The following is a 27570-nucleotide window of genomic DNA, read 5'->3' as shown; positions in this document are numbered from 1 at the left end:
TACTATTTTAGTGTGATTGGTAGGCTTCTCTGGAAGGTGAAGCTTGAACAGAAACCAGAAATGATGAAAGGAACAAGTTATATGCCTTGGGGGAGGGGGAGAAGAGGTAGTGAAGTTGCAAGACAGGAAGTGCAAGCCCCTGAGCCTCTTCCAGAGGAGGACTCCTTGTGGGCCCTGCAACAATAATCAATCATGCACATGGTGCTCACACACGCGCGTGCACGTGAGCACATGGTGCACACACACACACACACACACACACAGAGCAAATGTTTATCGGTACTTCTATGGTTCCTTTCCTGCACATCTATCACCAGTTGGTGGCTTTCTTAGACATTTCCCTCAGATGACCATGTCCTCCTTGAAGGCATGAAATTCATTTGCCCAACATTTTAGGATAAGCATTCATGAAATGTTTCGTGAACAACTGAGCAAATGTTTTTAGTAAACACACAGGAAAGTGATCCAGGATACATTTTCAAGAATTGTTGGTAAATTAAGTCTTACTCAAGAATCAAGTTCACTAATGTGATTGCAGTGATTTTGGCTGAGAAGAGGCAGCACACTGCTAGGCAAATGAATCCCAAGGGGAGATCACATGCACTTGAATGTATATGAACCAACAGCAGTTCAAGCCTGCAGAAGTTCAACAAATTGAAAAATGTTGACAAGTGAAAGTTACATTTTATAAAGAGCTTCCTTTATGCTCCATCTAAGCTCATATTTGATACAATTAAAACAGATCAAGTTGCTTAATTTATCATGTTAAACACACAGAAGCAGTAGAATCTCAAGTGGCACATACAACTGTTAAGGTATGGTTTAATTAAGCTCAATTTGCATACTCTGCATTTTGCTTTATAAGGAGACTTTATGGAAGGAAATCAATTTTCTGACCTGTAAGGATAGAATTCAATAACATCACTCAGCAAGGGGTATTACATGTCAGTGTGCCATTTTCCATTTCAGATGTGCTTCTACCATTTTAACACCTAATGCACCTCCTTGCTTCGTCATTTTACTTTCATCAGATTTGGTTTTCATCAAGGATTATCTACCAGTATCCTAACAGTGAAATTAAAATCACTGATAAAAGTAAGCTTTCCTGAAGCCAAATGCGTAAATTGTCTGGTCCTTTTCTCCCAAGGAAATGAAGGATGGAGGGCGAGGAACAAAGGAAGGAAGGAAGGGAAAAGAGAGAAAAGCCAAGGGGCCTCCCTGGTTGTGCAAGGGGTTAAGATGCAGCACTATGAAGTTATCTGCAGGCACTGCAGCATGAGTTCGATCCCAGGCCAGGGATCCACATGGCACAGCAGACCTCTCCTGTCTCACCCACTTCTCCCCTCAGCAGTGTACTTCAGTCAGTTTGCCTGTTCTGTTCCCCACTCTGTCTCTGATGAATCCTCTCACCCCTCACACCTCTGTCCTATACCCCAGCTCTTGTATGCATAAATAAATAAATCTTTGACAAAAAGAGAGAGAGAGAAGCCAGCTGTTAAGAATTTCATTGTAAGAAGCACCTTGGTTTGTTGCAACATAAAGTTCCCTATTCTAAACCAAGGTATGTGAGGGCCCTGTGAAATAAAAGATATCTTATTACGCCCCCCCCCCCGGGTGGGGAGACCTGGGAAGCTTAGAATTTAACAGAAGAGGTCAAAAGAAAACATTTCACCAAACCTAAGAGGCCATCAATTCAATATTCATCTTAACTGACTATGTCATTAAAGTATTGTCAACTCTTGAATAATGAGCATACTGATGTTCAGAAAACACAAATTTATTTTTAAGTGTTCAAATATGAAAATGTCCATCTTATTTTTCATGTTGTCAACTATAGACATCATGGTTTATATTAGATACTACATCAGATGACTAAGGACTTGTAAATGAAACACCGCAACATTTTACCAATCTTTCCCTATTTTTACCTTAAAATGTTTTCATTATCTTAATATCTCTATCTTAAAATGGAGAACTGCAACTATTCGAACACTCTGCAGATACGTGATTAGAGTGGCCAAAATCCAGAACACCAATAACATGAAATGACAACAAAGATGTGAAATTATGGAAACTTCCATTCATTGCTGGTGAGAATGTACAGCCTCTGTGGAAGGTAATTTGGCAGTTTCTTAGTAAAAATTTAACATAGTCTTATGATATGATTTAACAATTGTGATTCTTGATATTTACCCAAAGGAGTTAGAAACTTATGTCCATACAAAACCTGCACTCTTATCTTTATAGCAGTTTTTTTTAAAAGATTTATTTATTTATGCATACAAGAACAGGGGTACAGGCCAGAGGTATGGGGGTGAGAGGAGTCACCAGAGACAGAGTGGGGAACAGAAATACAGATTGACCGAAATACACTGCTGAGGGGAGCAGCGGGCAAGTCAAGAGAGGTCTGTTGAGCCAGAAGTTTTATTCATAATTGCCTAAACTTGTAAGCAAACTACATGCCCTGGAAATATATGAAAGAACCTTAAAAACATATTACTAAGTGAAAGTTGCCAATCTGAAAGGGCTTCATATTATATGATTTTAACCATGTAACATTTTGGAAAAGGCAAAACTGGAGACAGCAAAAAGATTAGTGGTTTCTGGGGGTTAGGAGAGGGAACAAATAGGCAGGACACAGAGGATTTTAGGGCATTGAAACTTCTTGCATGCTACTAGAATGGTGGACACATGCCTTTATAAATTTTTCCAAATCCACAGATTATTCAATCCCAATAGTGGAACTGGTCTTTGGGTGATAAAGACATACCAATAGGCTCAGCAATTGTAACAAATGCACCACTGTGGTGGGGGAGATTGATAATAAAGGAGGTTACAAATATGTGGGGATAGGCTGTGATATGGGAAATCTCTGTGCCTTCCTCTTGATATTGCTATGAACCAAAAAGTGCTCTAAGGAGAATAAAATTTTAAAAATGTGTTTAGAGGGCCTCCCAGGTGGCGCAGCAGTTAAGCGCTGGGTTGAAAAGCTGCCTGCAGCCTCTGCAGCGCCAGTTCATTCTCCGGCTGCCAGGCGAGGGTCCCACATGGAGCGCAGACCTCTCCTGCCACCCGCTGCTCCCCTCAGCAGTGTACTTTGGTCCTTCTGCCTGCTCTGCTCTCCCCCTCTGGCTCTGGTGAATTCTCTCACCGTTCCGCACTTCTAACTGTACCCAGTGCTTGTATAAATAAATAAATAAATAAATCTTTTTAAAAAAAATGTGCTTAGAGGTGGAGGAATTGGTATAGGAGGAGAAGTGGATAGTGAGCAATGGTACTAGAACTTTCGTGATGGTTACAGTGTGACAGAAGCTGTACTTCTAAAACATAATGTATTGTAAACCAATGGTACTTGAATAAAAAATAAAAAGTACTCAGGAGAACACCATTTCGGCACAATGACATTCACATACTTGGGTGGAATCAGCAAAAGAAGGAAGATGGAGAAGATGGCTTCCCGGGGCCCAGTGTTAGAAATAATCTGGAAAGGACATTTGGTAAGTGAGGAAGGGATTGTTCTAGAACTGAGATAACCTGCATTTATCTCCCTAGGGAGGAAAACCTCTCCTCACCCAGGGAAGAATGCCCTTTCTAGCAGTAGATTTGCTCACACCTTCTGAGATGCCCTCTACAGGTGGAATGGGGGAGTTTCACACTCACAGCACCTCCTGGTTAGAAGAGAAACAAGAGAATTTCCTAACTGGTGCCTGGGATCTCAATCCCATCGTATGATGGCTTTTCCTTCTCATGGGTAACTAATAACATACAACAACTGTGGTGACTGCCCATATGCCTGCTCCCAAGAAGATGACCGTGCCCCTTTCCGCAGGACAGTCTGCAGAGATGAGAAGGGATGGCTGAAGGAAATCATGGGTAACTACTTTATCAGTTTCTGAAGCATTTTTGTTTAAAACACGCAGCTTTCTTACACTTGGCAAATAGGCAGACAAGTCAATCTGGATATCGTGCAACTTTCTGTTTGCTTTCTATTTATTGCAGCATAAACTAAGAGTGTTTGACCATTCGCAAGATGTGTTGATAATTCATAGCCCTACTTTGGAAGGATGCAAATACTCTTTCATTCGAACATGTTCCACCAACCACATACTTCTTCATCTCCCAGCCCCTATGCATCCCCTGAAAGAAGCAAGTGTTAAGTGGTTATCTGATGGTTAGACTCCACATAAAAACAACTTTCCTTTGAAGCTCAAAAGTCCTGCTTACCCAGGCTAGGACAAATCTAGTTCAGATCTATGACTTTAAATGCAGGGGATCACAAGAAGAATTACAAGCGCCAGACCTTTCAGGGAGCGTTTCCACTACTGGGAACCAAGTTAAAAACCAACTCATCTACTACAGTGTGGGAGCTGACTGCAGAAAGTCCCAGTCTCATAACCACTAAATTCTCCTCCAGAAGCCATTAGCAGCATTTACAGAGGGATAAAAGGATATTTACAGAACCAGGCTTTCCCCAGGAAATGAGGTAGCCTTTTTACACTTACAGTGTAAGAGAAATCAATGAGGATCCGTTGGCAAGAGATGTAAACCGTATGTTAGACAAAAAGGGAAGAGAGGTAAAAGCTGGTGGTTTAAATCCCCACCATATTCAGTGGCTGGCAAGGACATATTCCTTCTGCATCCCCCAAACTATCCATGGTGTCTAATGCAAACACAGCCCTTACAAAATCTTAAAGGGGTAGAGAATGCTATTCCACTGACTTTCCTTGTCCTTGTGATTTTTCTTTAAGCTCACAGCTGAAATAAGTGGACAACCCTTATGGAATTTGCTAAATACAATTAGCATATATATACTATCTCCTATCGTTACTACTACTTGCCCATGGAAACATTATACTTATTTTTAGATAACACTCAGAAAGATTAATTGCCTTGCATTACTTGGTGTGACACAGAACTAGAAAATGATGGAGATGAATGTGAAATCCAGGTGTGAAACCCAGTGATTTTTCCAGAGTACTGTGATGCAGCTCAGGGCAATTAAAAATAAATAAGCACACACATATATCCAGTTAATAAATGATTTTTTTCTTGTTTATAAACATGAGAAGTTCAAATGTATCTGTATCCCTAGGAACAAGTGATTGTTTGCTTCTAAGTTAATCTCCCAAGAATGCCTCACTTTCATATTAACATAAAAATCTCTGCTCACAAGTCTGTTCCATATCTAGAAACTATCATTCATCCAGGACTCAAGGCAAAGAATTTTGTTTAGCACCTTTCCTGTATCATCTCTGTACCTCTACCATGCTGCCTAATTGTTTGGGTTTTTTTACCTCTGATTTCTAGAGGTAAAGTTGTGACAGATCTGTGCTGCAAATAAAACCTCACCCTCAAATTGGGTATACTTTTTCTTTTATTGTAATTTAGTATGAAATAGTGATAATTTAGGTTGAAGGGTGTAGTTCCATAGATGTCTGTTTGATTATTTCTCTTTAAATCTGTGCTGGAAGAAATCTTCCAATCATATATTATTGTTATTTTTCTATTTATTTATTTATTTATTTATTTATTTGATCATATATGTTTTTAATTATTAATCCAGTTAATCATTTTAGCCTATCTTCTGCCCTCTTCTCATTTATTACTGGTTAAGTTATAGAGAGAAAATACAAGAGAACAACTAACTGCTTCTTCCACAACTTCTATTATGCTAATCTCTAAGCTGTATGATCTTTTTTTTTTGCAAGATATAACCTGCTTTATCACTGCCTGCTTGGGTTCCTGACTTCAATCTGAAAAAAAAAAAAAAACCTTAATTAAATGTCCCCTGTTAGAGGGACATGTAACTAAGATCTTAAGAGGTGTTTGTTGAGCTTTCAGCAGCATCCAAATACTAATACATTAAAAGAAAGCTTGCATGAGAGAGGTGTGTCACCAAACTTCATACCTGACTTACATCAAGGGAGGGCGTCATTTTAGCAAGATGCAAAGAACCTGCAAGACGATGAGTTAGATGTGGAGCAACTGCCAGGCAACGTGGCATGTTCATCCCTTAAACACTCCATTTCATTCCAAGGTACCAAAACGATAATAGACTTTATTCTAATTGGATTGTCTGCAATGAGCCAATTTAAGTGCTAAATGCTGCGAATTATTCAGCCTGACATAGCAAGGCACTGATGTGAGCCACTGCAGGGCAGGAGGTTTGTGGAAAGTGTGAGTTTCCGAAGCATAATGAGGAGCCATGAGTCTAACTTGGCAGCCCTCCGCTACACAGATTCATATACTCTCAACAGCTGCAGGGGACCCAAAAAGCATCAGCTGCCACCCTTGACCCAAAATGCATCTGCTGGGGCCTCCCTGTTGGTGCAAGGGGTTAAGTCAAAGCACTATGAAGCTATCTGCAGCCACTGCAGCACAGCACTTAGATCCCTGGCTGACCAGGGAGCTAACCCACATGGCACAGCAGACCTCTCCTGACTTGCCTGCTGCTCCCCTCAGCAGTGTATTTCAGCAGATCTGCCTATTCTGCTCCCCACTCTGTCTCTGGTGAATCCTCTCACCCCCTCCCCTCCCCGCACCTCTGGTCTATATCCCAGTTCTTGAATGCATAAATAAATAAATCTTAAAAAAAAAAATGCATCTGCCATCAGCCAGTTCAACTGATTCCACAGTATTCCAGCTGTCATCCCAATCTCTGAGACAAAGACAGATCCAGGATTTAAAGGGAGAATGGCTCAAAACACAAGGAAAAGTTACCCCCAAGAACGGACATCATTCACCATCATCTTGGTTCCTTTATTTGGACATTTTCAGAATGTCAGAATGTTTACACCTAGACTGATAAGGACTAGAATTTTATAAACAGTGGTTAAAAACTAGAATCTGCACTGGAAATGGAGCTATCACATGCCAGTTAACTGATGCAAGGCACATACTTTGTTCCCTCAGTTCCCTCCTATTTAAAATGGGCATGGTAATAGTGCCTGTCTGTCAAAAGGATTAAATATACATAGGGATTTTAAAACAGGTATGAGCCCAATACAAGTCATCTATTAAAAACATAAAATGATTTAATAAATAAATATAACAACAATGTATACTTAGAAGGTTTCTTCCAGATTTTTTCCCCCATTGAGGCATTTTACTTCCACATATGCATACATTCCTAGAAAAAAGAATCCCAGGATTTTCCTTCCTGTGTGTTTTCATCTTGCGTCTTCATGGTCCATGATGCCAACCGAGATTGTCAGTAAAATGAACCAAACTGATGGAAAGGGAGCAGACTCTACCGATATTTTCTTAAATCTTTCAGTTGTGCATCAAATCTGGGACTGATCACTCCACATTGTTTAACCTGCCAGTGAGGTTCACAACAATTTTCCCAGTTCTGTGACCATCAATAATTTCAAATCCACCACTGTGTCCATTCTTTATCATCACAGTTAGAGACTGGACAATAATTTTGGAGTACGGCCTAATAAGAACTGTCTGCTTTTCTTTTCAGCATTGTGGGTGCCCTTAAGAGCATCAGCCAGGACTCCCAGGCACACCATTACAGAGACATGAAGAGACAGCAGGAAGAGCTCAGAACAGATCTAAAGAGCAATAATCAAAAAGGCATCTATGGAACTTCATAAACCTAACTTCATAAACCTAACTACTTCATATTAAACTACATTTAAATGGTACATAATTTCACGGTCAGATTTTATCTGCAGCAGTTCTGTCACAGCTTTACCTTTAGAAATCATTTGTAAAACAAAAAAAGGGGGCGTCAAAACAGTTTCTTGGCAGCCATCAGCACTAAAATAAGGATTTTCAAAGTAAATTTATTGCTAAGATAATATTAGTACTATTTTTCAACACTGCCCTATTTCTGAATAAACTACTTTTTTTATTAAATAATATCCCTACATACAGTCAAAAATAAGTCTAGAACATTATGAAAAACTCAATTTACAAATGCCCACAAGGAAAAATATAGAGCAAACTTTTAATGGCTTGAGAGGAAATGTACCTTCATCGTCCTGACAAACGGTAAATTAAAATTTTTCCCAAGGCAAATGCAATTGTCTCCATTTGGGCTAAGAGATTAAAGTGCCATTATATTCTGTATAACTTTAGCATAGCTTTGTATATTTTCTATTGCAAAGAATTAACAACGGTTGAGTTGTTTACTTGAAGGTCTTTTCCTTCATATGTGTTAAGTCACACAGACCCAGACACATTAATTTAAGAATGGGCTGCAATTATTCCTGCTGCTCAATGAGGAGTTATAAATGTAACCCAAGCTGTCACTGTACATTCACTGTCACTATTTGGGATCGCCTATATTATTCAGGTTTGGTATTTGACTTGAAATCAAGTGCTAACATGATGCTTTGTCAATTCTAATGATATTCATTAAAATGTAGAGCTTTTGTGAAAAATTAATTTCCATTTATATAGACTATTGGAAAAAAAAGACACAAACACTTCCTGAATTTCTCAGAAAATAAAAGTTATTTCTCTAAGCTTCACTTAGTAAACGTTCCAACTACAGTTTCTGTAGAAGGATTCATAAACTTCAGTGCACTCATCTCCAGAAACAGGACAAGGAATAATAAGATGATGACAAATAAGATATATCCCACAGCTCTATTTACAGAACAACAACGCCTGCCTCCAAAGTGAAGCTGGGTCTTGCTAAAAATGGTAAAGAAACATGCATACTTCCACATTAATCAGGATCTTGACTCCACTCCCCCGCAGCCATACTCAAAGCAACAGGGAAGGAATGATAGATGTCCTCATATTCACGAAACAAAAAACAGGCAAAGTAGCTAAGAACAAGCTACACGAATATGCCAATAAACCTGTTTCCAAAGAATTCCAACCCCTGCATCTCTGGGATGAAGAACATGCTTGAAGAAAGGAATACAGAATTACTGCTGAAGCTATCTTACAATGATTTTGAAAATTCTGTTCACTTAAGTATTATTTTGTAAGAATAGATGCTCATTTTCAAAGAGTGAAACAATACAGGAATATTTAGTGAAACAAAATGTGTTCCTAATTAAAGACAGTATCATCTTCCCTGCACCTTCCCCTGTCCCCTTTAGGGACAAGGTAACTATAAGGTTCATGTATATCCTTTCAATTCCTTCTCTTTTTACTTATAGAGGTCATCATTTCTTCTCCATAGAAACAACCTTTGACTTCCTTGGTAATGTGTCAGGAAGAAAGTGGAACTCAAGAAACCAGGCAAATATTTCATTCTAAAAAAGAAAAACTAATGTCATTTCAGAACAACATCTTTATTCATAAAGACAAAGAATGTTCTGACTTACATATGAAGAATACTTTCAGATGCTTAAACTTGGAACAGGAAAACAAGGGGGTGGGCAAATATCCCCCTCCTACACTACTGTCTTCAGACAATGATGACTACCAGATGGCAAGCTGCTGCCAAATAGGGCTGAGTCCCCAGCACATTTCTCTAACACTGTGCAGGGAGCAGAAAATCTAGCAGCTCCCAGAGCACTGACTTCAACTGGGTCTTAAAGTTAAAGTCCCACCACCTAAAACATCAATGAATTGCATGTTTTATGCCAGCAACCAGTACTGAATCACAAAGAAATGCTGTGTCAACTAAAATTAACCCTTTCTAATGCAGGAAAAGTGGGTGAAAGGAGTCAAAAAGCCAGAAATCAGAGAATCTCTATCTGCACCTCTATCTGATTTCTGATTATGATGTCAATAACAGAGCTACCTTTCTCTAGTTCTATTACATTCAATACAGGCAGTGAGGAGCTGAGAAGAAGGGCAAGGATTTTATTCAGAGGAGAAATAAACCAGAGCCTTTGTGATGCCATTGTGAAATACAGTCCTGTTGAAAAAAATGCGGGAGGGGCAGCTCTTTAGTTTTAGCACAAACACAAAAGAAAACTCTTTTGTAAACCTGGCTTATCTCTGAGAGCTTGGCTTTTCTCTAAGACCATGACTCTCAGTTTGCATAGCTCTGAAAAACCAGACATTCCCATTGGTGAGAAGAAAGCAGCCTAAAGTACTAAAAGCTAGAGAGTATTCCCTCGGAAGTTAGTAACATAATGGACTACACTCATTTGAGCTCAAATGAACAGGGAAACACAGAACCAGCCAACATGCTGACTTTTTAAGGACTATGCTAGGAATAGACAAAAAGGCCCAGAACACTGGCTATACCTTCCTGAAGATCATAAACACAAGATTATAAAAAGACAAAGGAAAGGAAACTCTATAAATAGAGAGAGGAGACCTAGCAAACTCGGAGCCAAGACTGAAGTCACACATCTGTGGATGGCGCCCAGCTCCCACGCTGCATTTGCGTGAATTGGAAGAAGGGTCCGGGGCACTGGAACACAGTCCCATCACCAGTGGCCAGGGATCTTATACCTTCTTACCCAACTGTCCATTGCTGCCCTTCACATGCAAATGTTCATGTCATTTTCAGCATGAGAAAACCCAATAAGGAGAAAAGAAATTGGAAGAGATTTTTAAATAGTCTAAAAAATAACTTAAAACCTAAACATCAAGTTATGACTTGCTGCAAATCCATGCATTCCTTTTCCTCCTAGTAAACCAAAATACCCTTGTATCAAACCACTCAAAATAACTCTAGCATCTGCATAATTTAAATGCTTTAGAAGAAACTCCTAACTGCATGGAGAATAAAGAAATGCCAACCCTCCCAAACCTACTCCCAATTGACAAGAATAAGGGGAATTAAATATCAAAACTATGCAGATTATTCAAGTATATCAAACAAAAAGGCAAAAGATCAAAAAACAGCCATGAAAGTTTTGGAAAAACTGCCAGTCTTCTGTGTACAAGAATCAATCATAATGACAAATTCCGATGGATTTTTTTTTTTTCTTTGCATTTTTTGGGTACATTAAAGGGTAATTGAATAGCGCTTAAGTGAAGTTTTGCAGTTTGGGTTCAGTAAGCAAAGCCTAATTCTAAATGATGCTGAGATACTATAGAATGCAAACCCACAAATAATTTTTAAATGTAAAAGAGAACCAAGCAAATACACTCTGCTAGACGAATTCCTCTCTTTCCAGTGGAATATTTCTCACTCAAATAAAGAGATGTGTCACTGCTTTGGTTTGGTTTTCGCAGTTTTAAGAGACCATAAGTGCATTCAAATGTGAATTATTTATAAATAAGGAGAATTTTCATACTATTTTGTTGCATATATTCCAATGGCATCGAAGGATCTTGTTACAAGGCTCAAAAAAATACTCCACAGAACCAGAAAGCAGGAAGATAAGATCCAGACTATTTGCTCCTCATGCCACATACAAAAAGAAAAGACTTGCCTGTGTTAGGAGGACATCAAAGGATATGCACTGACAATTTAAAAAGAGGAAACCCAGGGAGAAAATCTTCCTGAAAGAAAAATGCAGATTTACCAGCAGAGAAAGAAAAACAAATTGAAACAACTTTAAAGTTACACTTCAGAGCTATTAAAATACAATGAAATTATAAAACTCAACTTTGGTGCTGCGCTAGATAAACAGGTACAGACTGCCTCGTAATGAAACAACTTCAATTTTTCTAAATGATCTAGTCATCTTTAATAAGAGCTGTTCAAAAGCAGTAATTCCAAAGAAATAACCCAGGGAAAAAAAAGAAATTAATTTATATCAAGAAATATTTCATTATAATGTAATGAAACTGAAAACAGCTTAATGCTTCAAAATAGGGGAAGAATCATATAAACCATGACATGGCAGCAAAGTGTATAATGATGATATTTAAGCTAATAACATACACAGTTTAAAAAAAAACCTGTAGACAACGGTAAGATAGAGAAATATATTTAAGTATATTTACTCGACCAACAAGAAAATACAATTAAATGTAGCTATATAGTAAATGTAAAAAGCAGAATCAATAGTAATTCCAAATGGACTAATCAATCTAAATGTTTAGTAAAAATGATACTCAAAGTCACAGCCATAGGGCCTCCCCTGGTGGCACAGCGGTTGAGCCCTGGGCTGTGAGGCTGCCCGCGGCCTCTGCAGCGCCGGTTCGTTCCCCTGGCCGCCGGCAAGGGTACCACAAAAAAAGAAAAAAAAAATCACAGCCATATATTTAGTAGTTAATATGCAGACGCCTTTACCTATCAACAAATATTGTTTATCTAGGTCTCAAGTACTAAGCTACAGTACTTGCTTGGGCTACAGTAGAGAGAACAAAGACCCAGGTACTGACCCCATTAAATTCCCAAGGGAAATGTCTCTGCTGCCAACCTTTTGTCCTTAAAAAATTCTAACTATAGAAAATAGTTTCAAAGAAGTGGATATTGCCTTAGGGGAACAGAGAATCTTAATCTTGTGAGAAGATCAGGGAGAGTTTTCTTGAAGACACTAGCAAAATCTTGAAGAATAGTACAGTACTTTATCCAGGTGAAGGGAAGACTTTAGGAGCATAGGGAAAAGAATGCCCCAAGGAAGGTCCTCGAAAGATAAGAAATCTGTGGCTGAAACACAGAGCACAGGGGATAACCAGAGAGGAGTATTAAGTCCTAGAAGGGTCTTAAGACCCAGCAAAAATCAGCCCTTTCTCCTAAAAGCCAAAGGAAGTCACTGGGGGGTTAAAGCAAAGCAGTGACCTGACAGGATAAGCTCAGGTTTGTCTGGCTGCATTGCAGAGTGGCAAGGGCCTTGTGGGGAAAACAGGTGGAGGACAACTGCAGAGACAAGCAAGAGTGTGGGTTGTTGGGCCTCCCCTGGTGGCGCAGCAGTTGAGCGCCAGGCTGAGAAGCTGCCCGCAGCCTCTGCAGCGTTGGTTCGATCCCCGTTCAATCCCCGGCCCCTGGGCGAGGGTCCCACATGGCACGCAGACCTCTCCTGCCGCGCCCACTGCTCCCCTCAGCAGTGCATTTCGTCAGTCTGCCTATTCTGTTCCTGGCTCTGGCTCTGGTGAATTCTCTCACCCTCCCACGCTTCTGACTGTACCCAGTGCTTGTATAAATAAAAAAAAATAAAAAAAAAAAAAGAGCGTGGGTTGTTAAAAAGACAAAACGAAATGGCAGGCGCTTTGTCTCCAAGTGTTTCAAGAATGCCTTATGCTAAACTTCTAAGTACAGTTAGGAAAACAAAGTAACTACCACAAGAAAAAGAAAAGCAGCACAATTTTAAAAATAGAAATAGATTTGAATAGGTAATTTCTGTGGTAGAAAAATCTAATTGTTCAAGATACAAAACAAAACAGTGTTAAACCTCTCTAGCAACAAGAGAAAGGCAAAATTAAAAGAGTGAGCTACCATTTTAAATCCATTGGATGGGCAAAGACTAGAATATCAGGCAATGCGAAACACAGGTAAGCTCATATGATTCCTATATACAAACAATGAATAGTGCAGTCATTTTAGCAAGTTATAGAGTGGATTTTGGTTAAATTCATTAACAACCAAACAGTGAATTTCTGAAACTCAAGAAATCCTGGGATGGATGGATGGATGGATGGATGGATGGATGGATGGATGGATGGATGGATGGATGGAGAGATGGCCTGTTGGCTGACACACAAACACCTTATGTTGGCTGACACACAGCACTATGAATCCAAGTACTGGAAGACAATGAAAGCATTGGACAACAACTACTGTATCCTTCCCTGTGGAAATGGGTAGGGAGGTGGGATAAATTGATGCTTAGGGACTACAAGCAATCAAAAACACTGAAGGACATACACATAAAATGTGGACAGATTTTCAAAGATGGTACTGAATAAAAAAGCACAATAATAGGATGAGTTCTGCAGCACAAAATAACAAGATGAATTTAAAATGATATAGGTGAGGATCTTTTGGGGGAGGGGGAAACAGAATCAGAAAGAAGAAAAAAATAATGAAGAATAAAACATGAAGGGATTCTTCACAAAGCAAGGATGATATTATACCTTGAAATGCATGATACCCCTCTGAGTTTTATGTTCAAATTTTTTAAATAAAATTTCTAAATGATTTTGACATGAACCTTAATGTTTATCAGTCATTAAAATCTTAAAATAGGGCAACAATGTTACTATTTTTTCATATACCAACATCATTACAGTAGATGAACAATTACATTTTTCAAACAAATTTCATCATTTTTACTGGTTTTTATTAAGTGATTTTGCTACCTTTCAGATTTTAACTGCACAGTTCAAAAGATTTAAAAACTTGAGTTGACAGAGATTCGTATTAGTTAGCTGGAAAGGGCAAGCTTAGCCTGAGAGAAGAACAGCTCCTTTATCATCCAAATGTAACTTGCATCATTTACTTGACCTCTTATAACACAAAATCTGGAATTCTTAGTAACTCATCTTTGAATTTCCTACTGAAGAGCTGCCATTGAATATATGTGTTCCAAAGTGCTCACAAAATTGGCCAAGGAATGAAGCCAACAATAGCCTTGTTATTAAAAGTGCCTGGCTATCAAAGGTGGGAAGACCTATTTCATTTCTACGCTTTGCAAACACAAAAATCTTTTGAGTCATTCTGAGAAAAGATGGCAATATTTGGGGAAAGGACAAGCCAATGAAAAGAAAACCAGAAAGTTGTGCAGAATGGCTGGGCAGTGTCTCATACCCCTTCACCACCTCAGATCCCATGTAACACCTAACAAATTCAGGGACTTGAGACCCTAGGTGTCAGCAGAAGTCCCTGAAATGATTTAAATCTGCTATTTCTAATTAATGCTCTTTCTTTTAAAGTCCGTATTATTCATTTTCATGTAGATTGGTGGTAACTTCGGCTACACCAACAGATTCTCATTATGTCTTCTTAAGCACATAAAATCGAATTAATTAATGTTTGCTATCTTTCTATCTGCCCTCAATTCCTACAAAGAAGAAACACAGAAGCAGAAGGTTTCAGGGATTTTTACTGTGCCCACTTACTAAATTATGCAAGATTGAACTGTAGATCTAAAGTCCTCAAAATTCTAACAATGTCCTCCACAGTTTATGTATAGAACTGGACAAAATGCAGCCAGTGACCTCCCAACATATATATATATATATATATATATATGCTTTAAACATTGATTCAATCCTATACCTTGGGGTCTGATTCAAACTTAAAAAGAAAATCAGTTCTTCAGCTTTACCATAATTGAAAAAGAATTTCCACTGACAGTGTGGTTTCAGATAAAATGAGAGAAATTCAGGATTTTCCTGGGTAAACTGTGATCATCTGTGTCTCCTTAATCACAGGAGCTATTACCTGCACTTTGCCTGTGGTTGTAGCAACCTTGCTTATCAGAACTCTAAACTCTTAAAGAGTTTTTCTGCACCTCTCTTCAGCGTGGGGACTCAACAGGATATTCTTGTTCAAAGATGAGGACATCTTTGTTGAGTAATGCTGAAAAGAATCAAGAGAGCACATCTGGGCTCATTTAGGAAGACAGTTGGATCGATTAGTGATGTCTTCCATGAGCCTGGAGATAGATGAAGTGCCTGCAGACCCAGAATTAAGTCTCCAATGGCTGGATTTAAAATTAGACTTTGATTTGAGACACCCTTAAGTTTTCTTAGTAACAGTCCAAACCAGGCATATTCTATAGTAAATATTTATTATGAAACACGATTAATGTAAAAAAGCAGAGGCGGAATGGGAAGGAGGAAGGACTGCTAGCAGACTGTGACAGAAAATGTTATCCTCAAAACAACTTACCAAGAAAATGTTTGATGATTTCAAATTGTGTGTTTTAACTTCTCCAATTGAAAGTGCTATATCTTCACGTAAAGGTTCAATTAATTGTTTTATATTAAGAAAGAAAAATAGAACCCTTTCCCCAAGAAATATTTGGGACGCTTAACGTTTTAGACCTCAGAGCAACAGTAGTCAGAACTTTAAAAACCAAACTCATGTATGTTACTTTTCTACAAAATAAATACAATCCCAGGCCTCCCTTGTGGTGCAGGGGTTAAAGACAGCACTATCAAGCTATTGCCAGCCACTGCAGCATGAGTTCCATCCCCAGGCTGGTCAGGGAGCAACCCACATGGTGCAGCAGACCTCTCCTGCCTTGCCTGCTGCTCCCCTCAGCAGTGTATTTCAGTAGATCTGCCTGTTCTGCTCCCCACTCTGTCTCTGGTGAATCCCCTCACCCCCCACACCTCTGGCCTGCACCCCAGTTCTTGTATGCATAAATAAATATCTTTAAAAATAAATACAATCCCATAATTTTTTAATCCCAGGTCTTAATATATTTTCTTCAAATATGGCTTCATGTTTGGAAACAAAAGAATCCCTCCAACTCTAAGAATCCCTCCAACCCATGCAATTTTGGAGCTGAATGAAAATATTAAAAATATAATAACTAAATGTCCTCATGGTTCCTTCAAGCACAGAAAAGATAAAATTAATATTTACATGATTCTTTCAAAAGAGTTTATTTCCTTCAATACACAAAGGACTTTCTTCCTAAAAACGCAATGAATGTGAAGCGAGTGTTAAAATATAAAATATGCTGTATTTCTTCCAAAGTAGCACTTGGTGCTTGTCTTTTCATTTTTGACTTAGTCGAAAGATTGTGAGTATTACCTCTGCTTAGCCCACCATAGCAAGAATGAAAATCAACAAAGGTTGGCAAACAGAGGAACCTGCTTGGCTAAATTTCAGAAGCTCTCCTTGGAGGTGCAGATCTTCAAATTTAAGGAACAACTCAAAGAACATTCTGAGAAATGAATTTAAGGCCATTTGAGTCTGGTGGGGAGGTTGTATCAAGTATTTAACAAGGAAATGGATGAATTAGAAAACTATGCCAAGCAATTGTTTAAAAAATGCCTCCATATTGAAAAGATGAAGTTCATTTCCGGAAACAAGTCTGGCAGGAGGAAAGTTCTGAGGATTAGATGAACAGTGTTAAAAGAAAGAAAGACTGATCCTGAAAGTACTTCCCACTCACTAAATATAGCCTGAGGCTGCAGATTCTAATGTTACTGTAGGAATGTGAGTGACAAGAACCATTTAAGGGAGCAGAAATGAATCTTGGAGACCCCAAGCTCTGGTGGAATACCTTACCTGTGAGTATAATATAAACTACATGGGTCAGTGTAGCCAGATGACCAGAATAGCCTTCTAATTACTGCATATGGTTTTCAGGGAGGGGTTTGTTCCTTTAAAAAAAATGCAACTTCTTTGAGGTCCCATGTGCTGAAAATAAAAGAAGCCACTCCTTCATCAGAGTGCAAGAAAACAGATAGTAGGAACCAAATGCACAGTTTTCTTCCCATTTACTACTTTGCTCGAGCATCAAAAAGAAAGTCTTCCTGGTTAAAATGAAAGATCAGTTTATATGTTGGGAATATTTAACAATTTATTTTCCTGGGATAAAAACCCAGTTTAAAATTACTAGGTTGATTTTTGTCAACTGGGGAAGAAAAAAATATGTGAAATCTTAAATGACAACATTACTCATATATATGTCTTCCATGCCTTTTACAGACTGAATTTATTCTTTTTTAAACCACCTAGGGGCTAACTTTTTTTAAAGACTACATTCAACTCTGAGTAACAATTTAAATGCAGTGAAAAACCCCAACATTTTACTTAGGATCATGTAAGAGAGAGGAAGTTGACCACAAAATAGTTAGATAGGAACCGGAGGCCTGTGGGCATCTAATAGGAAGGTTCTCAAATCTATAAAAGCAGCTACAGTCTATAGTCACGCTTCAAACAGTAAAATACTGTATCACAGGAACACTTGATGAATCCAGGAGACTGGATCAGCACTACCCACATTTCTGGGGGTCTGTAGGGAGAAGGTCTGTCAAAAATGACATAAAAAACGCAGTAGCAGAAACCACTGGCCCTGCTTCAGAGGAAGAAAACAGGGTATTTGCACTCTCTGGCACAATTCTTTTCCTTTTCATGAAACTTTCACAGACTCTTGGGTCCTGAGAAAAAAACCCAGTTCCTTCTGGATGGAAATACACAGTCACAGCAGGGCCGGGTTTCAAGTGGGGGTACTGACAAGCTCCACAGCTGCACTTGGTGTGGAAATGCAGAAGAACAAGGTGGGGTACACCAAAGGCATAGAGCTGCACAGGCTGGGGGAAAATATCCAAGGCTCATCAGATTCCCTCAGCCCCAGAAACCGAACACCCAGATGTGAAAGAGACTATTTACAGAAGCATCTCTTCCTGCCAATACCTGAATGACATCCATCTTTCTGGCTGACAAGTTAAAGTCCGTTCAGATATATGAGGAGATAGAACAGATACACATAAAAAAGGAGAGGAGTGGGGAGAGCTCTCAGATCTTCATAACAGGTTTCCTGTTAGTAAAATATAAAAATAATTGAACTAGAGCAGGACAGCCATATGACCCAACCAGCAGGCTCGGACATAAAATACAGAATATGCATATGCTTAGTTCACTTTGACTCCCTGATATGCATTAGTGAAAATATGATTCTTTGGTCTGTAACTATTGTTCACTAAGTTTCCTTAAAAAGCCTATCTCCACTCTAGCAGTGCATTCAGAGAGGACCAAGGGAAGGCAAATGCAAAGGAGAATCACAGGGCAGGCCCAAGGAGATAAATTATATGCAGATGGAAGCCCTAGGAAAGTCATCCGGAAAGCAGTTTCTGGGATTGTCAGGGGAACCACATGTTCATGGGTCAGGGCAGGAAATAGCAGATGGTGGGAACAGAGAGGTGGGGAGGGGCGTGGCATGGTTTGTTGGAGAGAGCTGAGATAAGCCATTGACCTAGGAAGAACAGAGTACACAGAAAATAAATGATGGAAGTTTATGAAATTAAGCAGTTTGGAAGATTTTATGTATGTATATGCTACTGACATATATATTCAAGTTCAATGACATGGCCAAAAGAAGCATTTCTTTCTGGTGGGAAACAGCTGAGTTCAGGGGCAGCTGCTGGTTACTGAAGTGGTGGGTCCTTTATTATACTTACAGCATGAAGTGCAAGCTCCACCAGAAATAGGGGAGGTCGGTCTGTTTTGCTCATAGATACCAAAAACAATGCTGGGCAAGTATTATATGCTCAGAAAGATTTACCAAATGATTAGGGAAAAAAAAAAAACACTGGGAGAGAGGGTAAGAGAGGAAAGTTAATGATTACTGAGCACTCACAATGTCTTGATACAAGGCTCTCACTTTACAAGTACTAGCTATTTTTTTTTTTAAAGATAGATTTATTTATGCATACAAGAGCTGGGGTGCAGGCCAGAGATGTGGGAGGCCAGGGGGTGGGAGGATTCACCAGAGACCGAGTGGGGAGCTGAACAGGCAGATCCACTGAAATACACTGCTGAGGGGAGAAGCAGGTGAGATAGGAGAGGTCTGCAGCACCATGTGGGTCACCTCCCTGGATGGTGATTGAACTGGTACTGTAGTGGTTGCAGACAGCTTCATAGTGCTGCTTCTTAACCCCTTGTGCCCCCAGGGAAACGCCACAAGTACTAGCTACTGTGGTCCATGCAAGCTTATGATGTAATACTTTACCAGGAACATCCTTATCTCTCTGAAAACAAATCTTATAACTGATGGTCTCTTAGAAGTCCCTTAGCAGTATGTCATAGTTTAATTGGTAGCACGATTTCTTTCTTAGTGGTAGATAAAAGTGGTGAGGTTTACAGTGGTGTAATGAAAGTATTACTAATCATCAATTTGATGACATCCAAATTTTTGCAGTATCAAGATGCAGGTGATGAAACGAAGATTCCATGAGTTTAAGTTTGTTTCCTCAGGCCCAGATGTCACCATCCCTCAAACTGATAGTGATTGCAATACTTCTCATCCAAGCTGCTATTTATTCAAAATAAAAATCTTCCTTGAGTAAGAAAGGGCTTAAAAATAGGCAATCATAAATGAGGTAATATGATTTTAAATTGTCATTACTGTTAAATAAACTGCTTTTGCTTTTTTAGTGGTAGAAATATCTAGTAATGACATAATGACAAGAAAATAGAAAAAGGTAGATCCTGAATTTTTCTAAAGCAGCATGGTTCAGACTTCAGGAGCAGGTGTTCACTCTAAGAGAACAGTTGGCAAATTGGCTTATCTCAGAGGCAGTGTGAAAGGTGCTATGATTCCTGGACTGAAGATTCTAGGACGCTATTAACACTTATTTTTATTTCTCCATGAGTGGTGCAAAAGGAGACCACTTCTCTAATAGTTGAGAGGTCCCCAGTTGCAATTGGGGAGCATATACATGGTGCATGTAACTTACACATCTCCCTTCTGATTTTCAAGTTTTCAAGGGAGCTAGATGGTTAAATTCAAAACTTTTCTTATCGTATTTCCAATTCAATGTATATGATCCAGAGTAAGCAACTGATAAGACTTTCCTGTCCTCAGCAATCAATAGACTTCACTGATTAAAAACAGAAACAATGTAATATGTTTTCATATGATGAAACCAAAAAACGGAGGCAGCTTTTTGCAATTTAACCTTTGCATTTATTCACCGATTAAAACCATTGTTTGAAAAAAATCACATGGCATCACCACTCTGAGTTAATCCACTTCATAAACCACATGTACACCAGCACAGCAGCAAAATATAATTTACAGTGGCAAAATATAATTTAAGAGAAAAACCTAAAAAATATATAAACAAAATATATAAATGTATTGATTTCTGGATTCAGCAATATTTAAGTACAGACTACTCCAGCCTCTGAGGTCTACCTTCTTTCACCTTGTTTGCGTTCAATTCTACAAGGTACATATCTTTATCAGCAGGTAAGAATGTTCAGCACTTAGTCTGTGCCTGACTCCAAACTAAGAAGTTTCTATCAATATAATCCTTCACAGCTCCTCTATGGGGTTGTTATTATTATTAGCATCCCCAGATCAGAGATAAGGTAACAGATGTTGGTGGGGTGAGATCCTTTGGAAACAAAGGACCAGGACTTGTACTTGGCCAGTCCTAATCTAGAACAACTATTCTACACTGCTACCTACATTTAAAAAAAAAAAAAAAAAAAAAGGTAGAACGCAAGTATGGTGATAAGTGCCTAAAATAATATACTTTGAATTCCCATTATTTCTCCCCTGTAATCTATCTGTTATAGGGTCCCACCTTCCCTGCCACCATATTTTGAGTTTCTAATCTGAAAATTCCAACCTAACTCATGTACCTCTGCATAAATGGATTCCAATCATCATAGCCTTGAGGAAAAGGTGGTGTGGAAACTGCAGTGCGGTAGACTTGAAGGGGAGCAGCTCCAAGCACTCCTGCAGGGAGGGATGAGTGACAGGAGAACACACCTTGCATCAGGGGATGGGACTAACAGTGTCTCTGCCAGCACTGCAGGTGTGCATCAATTTACAGACTTCTAACAGATCCACAGATGCATCTGTGACAAGAGGAGCAAGCCTTTAATTGAGAGTTTGGGGAGGGAGGAAGAACAGCACAGCAGCAATGGTAGAAGTCATTTATTTTTCTAATTAAATTCTCAAATAGGTGGGGGTAGCCTATTAAAAAATACAAAACAAACCAAATGGGAAAATGTGGATTTTAGAGGTTAGCGTCAGCATTATTTTTTAACGATGATACAGATAAAAGAAGACATTACAACCTTGTGTTGCTTCCTGATTGCCTCCAACTTTGGGTTCTGGCCATCACGATACCATGTCATCTGATACTTGTAATTGAGCTGATGCACTCAACAAGACTATTTGTGTTTAAAACTGTGTTAGAAAATTACATTTCTTTTAAAAGGCATTTATAGAGCAATTTCAATTTGCAAAGTGTTTTCTGGTTATTTTTTTAAAGTAATTCTTAACAACAACCATGTAAAGTAGGTCGGAGTTTTTATCCCTTATGCCTCCTCTTTCAAAAGACTGAATCAAGGAAGGTACAAAAAGGTTAAGTGATTTTCCTAGAGTTGCACACAAAATTAATAGTACAACTTGATGCTACAACAACTGCTAAACTTCAAACAGTAACTTTATCCAGTGGTTCTCATTCCCCTTTCTTGAGATCTTTTGTCTCAAAGAATGTACACAGATTCCTGGACCCTCCTCCAAATTTACTGATTTAGAATCCAGGACACAGGTTCTGAAAATCTATACATGGAATGGGTGTCTCCCTTATGCATCTGCAGGGCAGCCCAGTTTGGGACCTACTACTAGTGGGTCTCCTGGGAGGCTCATCCCACTGTCCTGCAGGACTAGGCAGGACTAGACAGATGATACTTCTGCAACCAGGCTGAGACCTCACCAAAGCAGAAACCAGCAGCTGTCTCTCAAGAAGCAGTCTTTGACAAATCATTAGGCACCACTTTCAATTCATACAGTTTTACCACTTTCACTCTCAAGCACAACTGTTTTAGGCATTTTGGCCTTTTTTTAAAAAAAAAAAAATCTCCCTTAGGTTCCTTTTACCTAAAAGTAGTAGCAATTCCATTTCCACATTCACTCTACATCTACTATATGTTTCATTCTTCTTTCCTGCTAGATAGAATTGCTGATCTACTCCATGTACAGCGAACACACCGTGACCAGAACTTACTTACTACAGTGAGACTGTAACGTTCCTAGGCACTGAAAACAGGGGCTGACATTTTCTTTCATTTAATCTACCCTGAGAGAATTATCCCTAAAAAACTAATAAGGGGTTGAACACACAGCCTACAAACACACTATTCCTAAACCTCAGAACTTGGGTTCAAGCTAGATCAAGCTACCTCCAGAATCAACACAACCATTTACTCTGTTGCTTTGTTTTTATTTTTTGCCTTTAATTCTTCTGGTTCTCTAGTCCCCTATACTGAATCTCTTCACCAGCAAGTGAACCATTAAGAGAAGACACCCCCTTTTAATTTAGAGTCCTGTCACATAAGCTTTGGTCAATGACACAACAGAATCCATTGAACAATTATACAGTGAGGAAGAGCACTGCCTGGAAGAAACAATGCAGTGTGGCACGCGATGCCTAGTCCCAAAGCCAAATCAGAAAAGTTAGGTTTAACACGAACTCAGATGATTCAGAGGCATCCACCAAGAGTACCTGAGCCAACATGTACAGACTGGGGCATCTGAAGCATGACTTGTAGATATAAAAAAGAGAAACAATTATAAAGTCAGAACAAGAAGACACAGAAATAGAGGGGGAAATGATGCAATCAAGTGCCCCTTTCTGGAATATTTAATAAAATGTAGGCCGTGCAATCCACATCAATAAGCTAAAAAGAAAAATATCTGGTCATTACAATTGCCATACAAAAAGTATTCACAAAATCCAATAGTCATTCGTGATCTAAAACAAACAAACAAACAAACAAACAAAACTCTCAGGAACTTAAGAGATGGAGAGGAATAATCTCAAAGTGATCCAGAGTATCACTTAACAAAACAAAAAGCCTAGTGGTAACATCATACCTAATGAGGAAGGACTAAATGTGTTCCCCTAAGACTGGGAACAAGATAAGGATGTCTGTTCAACATAAAATTGGAAATTCTAGTTACCAGAATAGGACATGAAAAATAAGTAAAAAGCAAGCAAAAAAAAAAAAAAAAAAAAAAAAGAAAAGAAAAGAAATAGCACTACTTCAATTTATAGGTGATTAATGGCTATATAAAAATTTCCAAGGAATCTATAAAAGAGAACCTCTTAGAACTAGTAAGTCAATCAAGGTCAGAGAATAAAAGATCAACGTGCAAAAATAAATCACATATTTATACACCAACAATGAATAAACAGAAATGGAAATGATACCACTTACATATACACTAAACAAAACACATACCAGTTCTCCAGGCCAAAACTTCCCGTGATGTTGAATGGAATCAACTAAGATCTAAATAAATGGAGACACTCCTCTGGACTGGATGAGTCAACACAGTAAAAATGCCAATTCTCCCCTAAACTGATTTTTAGTGTTAATACATTTCCTATAAAAATCCCAGCAATGTTTTTGTAGATATAAGCATATTATAAAACATTTACAGAAAACCACAAGTCCTATGAGAACGAAAGCATCTTGATGAGGTATGAAGAGGGAACAATCACTCTGCCTGATATTAACACTCACTATACAACCATTTTGAATCAAGACAATGTGACCTTGGTGGAAGACAGACACATAAATCAATAGAACTGAAAAGAGAACCCAGAAAGAGACCTGCACAAACATGTTCAACTCTTTTTAATTAAGATTGAAGATGAATGGAGAAAGGATAATCTTTTCAACAGATGGTAGTAGAGTAACTAAGCATCCATGGGGGTCGGGGGGAGAGCATCAACCTGTATTTCACACCTTACGTAAAAATTAACTGAAAACATATCATGACTTAAAGTGTAGTGTGTTTTGAAAAGCAAAGGAATCCTTTTTAAAGTTAAGGAACACTTAACCAATACAGTGCCTTCTCAACTTAGATTTTGTTAGAACATACTGATAACTGAACACTAGCAGAACTCAGCTACAGAAGCAACTCCCGCTTACCTGTAGCACCAGGAGGAGAATGCCACATAAAAGCTAAATCATACCACTAAATCCCAAACTTCATTTTAATCAATTGTTTCAGACTCTACTCCCAATAAAGCTTTGCCCTAAACTACTACCAAGAAACCCAATAAACAGATTCTTAGGAGCACAAAGCTTGACTTCCTAGAATAAAATGCCCTGCTGGTGATATTTTCAAAGTCAAAAGGTAGTCCCTCTGTCTTAGGATCTGAGGATAATTGCTCCTTGGTTTATAAGGTCAAAATTCTGCACAAATTGATGTATGGCATGTGATTTTACAAGCTGGGAAACCTGGAGCAAATCATTAGCTGGACTATAAACTTAATCATAGGCAAAATGGGCCAGCAGTTCTAAGGAAGATTAAAAAGACAGGGAGAAATGCATTTACACTGCCACAAAGCAGCACACTCTGTTGCAAAGTAGGAAGCATAGCTGGTTTGTAGGAAAGGACACGAGTTTCATCACTTCTAAAAGTAGTTCCAAGAACTATCACCCATCAATCACTCTGCAGATTCCTGTTTCTGCCCAGATCTACTAATTCAGAGCAATGCTCAAATAGAAATAGGTTATGAACAAGCTATCGAGTGACTTTTGCACATTGAAGTTTCAAACCCCTGTTAAAATAATTACTTGCCGACAATTTACTGCCATCTTCTTCATATAGAATAGCCTCAAGACATTTTCATTGTCATGACTTTGGAGTTGAATGGTGCTACTAGTTATCCCACGAGACTAGGGATGCCGTGAAACAGCCTACAATACACAGAACTGCTCCAAAAGAATTGCTGGGCCCAGAATGTATGAGGCTGACAATCCCTGATACTTGTGCTGGGTTTAACAAGAGGAAGACTTAAATACTACTACAAAACATGGGAAGACCTGCCACGCGTGCCGTATTGGAGGAAAAAAGGACTGAATGCAGGGGAAAAGAAAGCCTACATGATGAGATATTTTTTTGAGATGAAAGATGTATTTCAATTAAAAGATATGGTGAAGATTGCTCCCAGAGAGAAAGGCATCAGTGCTGTGTCAGTATAGAAATCCCACAGAACTGGTTGATGACTGGATGGCTGACTGAGAGAATCGGAACACTCAGTTATCTTTGGGCTTTCCCTGGTAAAACTCTTCATGCATGGCAATGTAAACTGAAGATTCTGGAATCTCAGTTGGCTGAGGAAAAACAAAAGTCTGCAAACTTGCAGAAAGCATGGACAAAGTAAAATGGGCCAACATGATATGGAAGAGTCACCATGCTAGCAAAAGAGCTTTCTTCACTGGCAGACTAAAGGCAACAGCTAAAGATAAAAGCAGAAAAACAGAAAGACTGACCCACAGTTGTGGAAGAAATCCCTCAAGCAAGTGAAGTAGCCCAAGAAACTGTTGATGGACGGATAACATATTCACAATAAATCCTGGGCTAAAAGAAAATTTGAATTTGAAGAAAGTAAAATGGATAAAACATTTTGGAATATCGGAAGACTTTGACTACATAGACTGAAAGAAATATCTAGTGTTGGTAATGGATCTAATCTGCTTGTGAATGTGTCATTTTTAAAAAGAATATCAAATTAAATGTACTGAATAGGGTTTCCCTGATGGTGCAAGAGGTTAAACACAGCACTGTGAAGCTAGTGGCAGCCTCTGCAGCAAGAGTTCGATCCCTAGCAGGCCAAGGAGCTAACCCAGATGGTGCAGCAGACCTTTCCTGTCTCGCCACTGCTCCACTCAACAGTGGATTTCAGTGGATCCACCTGTTCTTCTCCCCACTTTGTGAATCCTCTCACCCCCTGTACCCCCTGACCTGTACCCCAGTTCTTGTATGCATAAATAAATAAATCTTTAAAAAAAGGCAATGCCTAGCCAGATACAGGGAAGCTATTTTAAAAAGAAAAATAAACTAGGTAATTGCCTTTGGTGACTTTATTATATATAAAGGGGAGGGTTTATGATTGTTCTTCCCTCTAAGACCTGTTGGGGAGTAAAAATAACTGAAATATGGTTTTTAAGAACTCAGCATAAATCCCAGATGATCAATGTTGCTGTTAGTAATTCTCACCCACATCTTTTTATTTCTCAGCTGCAGGTGAAGTGAACCACTTCTGATTTTGCATCTTTTTCAGGTGAACTAATTTTCTCTCCTCCAGTGCTAGATAAGAAGAGTTGTTCATTTTTCTAATCAGTCTGTGAAGCTAGGGGGAGTTGCTGTCTCTGTGGATGATCTAACCAGATCTAACCATCTGACACTGAACTCACTCCACCAGTACTCCACCAGTACAACTAGGAGTTAATCTAACTATGTGGAAACTACCTTTTCTAGTATCCAAATAGCAGTTATCAAATCTTGGAGAGTTCTTTACATAAACAAATGTTTTTTTGGGCCCTAATCACAAAGACTAGATGCCTCGGTTCAGGAATCCAAATGTGGTCCACAAATATTTATTACGTACCATTGAGGGATTATCTCTGCTGGGCACTAAGAATAAAATGGGAAAAACACGGGCAGGACCCTTCAGAGTTGAGAAGGAAATGTTTGTATTTAAAGACTCCAAAAGGCACCAGGGTAAATAATTAGATAAAGGAAAACCTTTCCGTTAAAGCAAATATTACCCAATTGTCAAGTGGCTCTTCAAGAGGCTGCATAAGGCATCAAACCACAGAGGCAGCTGAACTCTAGTGTTTAAGGAACGCAAACACTCAAGCCAGAGTATGGCTCTTCCACCTGCAATTGCTGTAACTTACCCACACTGGATCTTATTTGTTTGCAATATTAATAAGCAGTGAGAACATTACCTACCTACCTCATGGGATATGAATAAGGATTAAATTAATAATAATCTATAAAGCAGGGTTGGACAGACCTGGTTCTTAATTAATAGTGCTGTTATTACACTTATAAGCCAAGGAGTTTGATTTTAACCACCTGCGCTTTGTCGTTCTTGATTCTTCAACATGTCTACCAGAACATCTTTCAGCCATTTGTAGACACATTTAAGTTCCCAAAATATGTTGCCTCCCAAACCTTGATAGTTCTCAAATTTTCTGACTCTGAGAGCACCAATTAGAATTCCTCCCTTACTGCACAAGGTTCCCAGCAGCAATAATCTGCACTTCATCAGCACTGGCGATAACGATGTGCCACCTATCAA

The 27570-nt window shown here is 38.9% G+C and overlaps 1 protein-coding gene and 2 pseudogenes across 3 annotated transcripts in view; 1 reads left to right on the top strand and 2 right to left on the bottom strand.

Annotated features, from left to right (window-relative positions):
- The window catches only part of PTPRG (protein tyrosine phosphatase receptor type G), a 671624-nt gene that overhangs the window by 349478 nt on the left and 294576 nt on the right, over window positions 1-27570 (bottom strand). The gene's annotated exons all lie outside the window — the stretch shown is intronic.
- LOC119230689 (40S ribosomal protein S15a-like) lies at window positions 5550-8528 on the bottom strand (annotated as a pseudogene).
- Window positions 22890-25986, top strand: LOC119237599 (meiotic nuclear division protein 1 homolog; annotated as a pseudogene).

The sequence above is a fragment of the Talpa occidentalis genome, unplaced genomic scaffold (genome assembly GCF_014898055.3).
Source record: "Talpa occidentalis isolate TD23 unplaced genomic scaffold, MPIMG_talOcc4v2.1 talOcc4.10, whole genome shotgun sequence".
In the NCBI taxonomy this organism is placed as follows: domain Eukaryota; kingdom Metazoa; phylum Chordata; class Mammalia; order Eulipotyphla; family Talpidae; genus Talpa; species Talpa occidentalis.
This window is presented reverse-complemented; position numbering and strand designations above follow the sequence as displayed.